Source organism: Phocoena sinus, chromosome 12 (assembly GCF_008692025.1).
Source record: "Phocoena sinus isolate mPhoSin1 chromosome 12, mPhoSin1.pri, whole genome shotgun sequence".
Classification (NCBI taxonomy): domain Eukaryota; kingdom Metazoa; phylum Chordata; class Mammalia; order Artiodactyla; family Phocoenidae; genus Phocoena; species Phocoena sinus.
The window spans coordinates 53,550,943-53,555,710 of record NC_045774.1 but is presented as its reverse complement, the minus strand read 5'-3'; the positions used below and the strand labels follow the sequence as shown (position 1 = coordinate 53,555,710).

At 44.3% G+C, this 4,768-nt stretch overlaps 1 pseudogene; it reads right to left on the bottom strand.

The window, feature by feature from the left end:
• Nucleotides 1-1,651: 1,651 nt before the first annotated feature.
• LOC116763207 lies at nucleotides 1,652-3,324 on the bottom strand (annotated as a pseudogene).
• Nucleotides 3,325-4,768: the final 1,444 nt, after the last annotated feature.

Here is a 4,768-nt window from a genome sequence, read left to right as displayed (position 1 = left end):
TAACACCATACACAAAAATAAACTCAAAATGGATTAAAGACCTAAATGTAAGGCCAGAAACTATCAAACTCTTAGAGGAAAACATAGGCAGAACACTCTATGACATAAATCACAGCAAGATCCTTTTTGACCCACCTCCTAGAGAAATGGAAATAAAAACAAAAATAAACAAATGGGACCTAATGAAACTTAAAACCTTTTGCACAGCAAAGGAAACCATAAACACGACCAAAAGACAACGCTCAGAATGGGAGAAAGTGTTTGCAAATGAAGCAACTGACAAAGGATTAATCTCCAAAATTTACAAGCAGCTTGTGCAGCTCTGTATCAAAAAAACAAACAACCTAATCCAAAAATGGGTGGAAGACCTAAATAGACATTTCTCTGCGGAAATTATACAGCCTACCAACAAACACATGAAAGACTGCTCAACATCATTACTCATTAGAGAAATGCAAGTCAAAATTACAATGAGATATCATCTTACACTGGTCAGAGTGGCCATCATCAAACAATCTAGGAACAATAAATGCTGGAGAGGGTGTGGAGAAAAGAGATCCCTCTTGCACTGTTTGTGGGAATGTAAATTGATACTGCCACTATGGAGAACAGTATGGAGGTTCCTTAAAAAACTAAAAATAGAACTACCATACGACCCAGCAATCCCACTACTCGGCATATACCCTGAGAAAACCATAATTCTAAAGAGTCATGTACCAAAATATTCATTGCAGCTCTATTTACAATAGCCAGAACACGGAAGCAACCCAAGTGTCCATCAACAGATGAATGGATAAAGAAGATGTGGCAATATATACAATGGAATATATATGTAGGATAGCACCATAAAAAGAAACGAAATTGAGTTATTTGTAGTGAGGTGGATGGACCTAGAGTCTGTCATACAGAGTGAAGTAAGTCAGAAAGAGAAATACCGTATGCTAACACATAGATATGGAATCAAAAAAAAAAAAAAAGTTCATGAAGAACCTAGGAGCAAGACGGGAATAAAGATGCAGACCTACTAGAGAATGGACTTGAGGATATCGGGAGGGGGAAGTGTAAGCTGGGAGAAAGTGAGAGAGTGGCATGGACATATATACACTACCAAATGTTAAATAGATAGCTAGTGGGAAGCAGCTGCATAGCACAGAGAGATCAGCTCGGTGCTTTTTGACCACCTAGAGGGGTGAGATAGGGAGGGAGGGAGATGCAAGAGGGAAGAGATATGGGGATATATGTATATGTATAACAGATTCACTTTGTTATAAAGCAGAAAGTGACACACCATTGTAAAGCAATTATAATCCAATAAAGATGTTAAAAAAGCAGTACAATACTGCAGTAAGGGTAGAAAACACATGTAAGGTTTCACCCTTGGTGTTCAGCCTTCTAAAAGCACAAAGGTCATGTATATCAATCTGCAATATACTAAAATTGTGTTCAAATTTTATTTCAAGTCACAGAAAACATATAAACTGAGACAACAGAATGAACTGATTTTGTTCTGAGAGAAGGTGATGCGAGTCCCCCACCTGGCACCAATTTGAGTCATTCAAAGGGTAGGATGCAGAAATCATCTTTTTGCAACATTTCAACCAAGTTATGGAATTAATTTCCAGATTTGTCACCAGGTAGTTCTGAAAACATTTTAAGGAGCTCCAGTAGACATCTGTATTTGTTCCTTTAAGATCAGGATACTCCGTCTCTGCTCTGGAGGAAGCTTGGCGATCTGGTCTGCATAGTTGAAGAACCTGCATGATCAAAGCAGCCTTCTCATGGTCCTGTGTTGTGACTTGGTTCTGGGCAGGACTAAAGCCACCAGGCTGGCCTCCACCCTGAATGCTCACTTCTTGCATGACTGGAACATATCTGGATCCCTGGGGGCCAGCTGCCCCCATATTAATTGGACTGGGACCTGGATTCCACTAGGTATAGGGCCTCTAGGGCCTGGGACTGGGCCCCTTGTATCCGTGCTCCTGGCCTCAATCCCTCTGACTTCCACTGCACGGGCCTCCATTGCACGGGCCTCCATCGCATGGGCTTCCAATACTCTTAACGTCTAATCCTCTTGCCTCCATCCCTCGTGCATCTATGCCTGGGGGATCTTTTCCACCTCTGCCATCCAATGGTGGACCCCTCTGATCTAGCATGGGTCCTCTTGGCTCTGCCATTAGAGGTCTGGACTCAGCTAATGGCCCTCCCCTCATCTCATGTGGGGGTGGGCCGCGGCTGTCAGGGCCAGGGACACGGTGCATGGGCAGACCCTGATAAGGTGGTCCCAGGTAACCTCTAGGCTCTACCTCTCCAGTTACAGAAAGGAAAGTGCCTCTGCGCGGGTCATTTGGAGCGTTTCCCAACAGACCTCGAGGCGTTGGGACGTTGGCAGGCAAGGGCCCACGCTGCATAGCTGCTCTGGGGTCTTACATCGGCACTTGTGCCCACTCCATGGACACTGGTCCACTGCCTGGCATTCCAACCTGGGCCTGTATTCCTCCTCCAGGCGCTAAGGAACCAGGGCCAGGTCCTGTTACGGTCGCTGGTATCTGCCCTGGTGCTGCAACTCCAGCCTGCAGAGAAGCTTGCATCAGAGGATGTGCGCCATTGACATGCATACCACTCAAAGACTGGGCCTGAGGGGCCTGAGGATTCTGTTGGTTTATCGACACATTGGATCCTGAGCCAGGTCCAGCGCTGTGGACTGTCTGAGGGTTGCCTGCAATCAGTGTTGGGATATTTGTCTGGCGATGCAGAATTTTCAAGGCAATTTCTGGATCCACAGTTCTCATCACTACCTGGGCTTGGAGCAAAGCATAAGCCAGTTGAGGGTTCTGAGGCAACATGTTCCGTGCTTCCTGAGGACTATTCTGGACACAGAGCTTCATTTGTTTCATCAGCTCAAACATCTGCTCTGGTGGAAGACTGGCAACTGCTTTGCTAATGGCCTCAGGGGCATCCTCAGGACTGATGGTCTCTCCACAAGGTGACTCAATGACAGGGGCACCAGTGCCAAGGCTCTTCAGCTCTTCTTTGTTCTTTCTGCTGGCAGCACTGTCCACTCGAAGTGCTCTCCCACTGAATTCACACCCATTTAGGTTTCGCATGGCACTAAGTGCTGTCTCCTGGTCTTGGTATTCACAGAAGCCACAACCTTTTGGCTTTCCTGTCTCCCTTATCATATACCAACCTGAAACTGACAACAGGCCCAACCTCAGAAAAGAGGTCCTTTAATTGCTCTTCAGTAGCCTCATACAGAATGTTCCCCACAAACACCGAATGTAGAGAACGATCCACCGCAGGGTCTCTCACAGTCAAACCCGCCATCGCTCTCTATCCATCCCTCTTTGAAGGTTTTACACTGCTTTGGAATTGTGCCTTGCAGGCAGGACCTGAGTCCATACCTTTCCTGGACCCCCAGAACTGTCTCTCTCTCCTCTCCACATTCTCCATCACGTCATTATTATTATTTTTTTTTTTAGGCTGGAGGCAGTGGAAGGGGGACCTGACAATTGCCTCCTTTCTCCACTTGCTCTGTCTGTACCTGGGAATCCCATTCTTTATTTCCCTCTCCAAACTTTCTCCATTCAACTTAGTGTTTAGGCCTTTGGGGAAAAACGCACAATGGGTGATGCTCTACTCCTGCTTCAAACCTGGCCTCAACTCTTCCCTGAGGCAATGAAGTTTGGGCCAACTGCCTTCTTGAATGGGATAAAATGAAGGGTAGGGAAAATACAGGAGAAAACATAAGCTAATATCTCAAAATAGGCTCAAAACCAACAAATATTTAGGAAGTATGAGAATCGTCTTAAGTCTGAAGGGGCATGGGAGTGGGGTGGAGGGTGCCGACCCAGTAAAAGAAACTGTCCCTAAGAGCTCACAATTTATTAATAACTGGAATACAAGACAAACAAAACTAATATGTACGAAACTGTCAGAGAACAACAATGCCAAACCGTGCAATAGGAAATCAAGAGGAGAAAACTTAGAAAGAGCTGAAGTAACAGTAATATCAAAGTATTTTAATAATATCTATTACCAAATTAATTAGATATTACCAACGCAGTTCAAAAATATATACTAAGCATCTACTGTGTACCAAGCGGACTACTAAGCACCAGGAACACATAGGGAGCATAATTTTATCCTCCAAGTCAGGGGTGGGAGCTGAAGATGGGGAGGAGAGAAGGAAGAGACATTGGAAAATACTTTTTAAAGGACGCAATTTTGAGCTGGGTATTAAAGAGTAGAATTTTGCAGTGGAATTATAATTAGAGAAAACACTGTTTGCAAAGTCAATGATAGAACTGATCCAGTTTTGAGCTCTTCCTTTCCCCTCAAGCTTGGGGGTGAGTCTTGCCGGGAAAAAGAAACAGCACAAGTAGAGGAAAGGGATTTTTTTCATCAAATACACCTTGGCTAGAGGCTTCCTCATGGAACATGAAGGCGTGGGAAGGGGCTAGTTCAGATTCCCTTATATAGGTTGAGGATGAGAGTTGAAACAGAAAACATAGCTTACAAAATAGTCTGCACTATGACTAGTAAAACAGATAAATGACTTAAGGTCAAAATTGTATATCTCTTTGTTTAAATGCATATGTTCCAAGATAGAGCCATAGAATGATGTAACAGTAACTCTGAAAAGGTCTTATGTTCTAAAACTGAGACCACTGACTGTTCCAGCAACTTGCCTGGTTTACAGATTCTAAATAATCCATGCCAAGACCATCTTGTGACTAATTCCAGCCCCCAGGTCCTACAGAAACCTTAC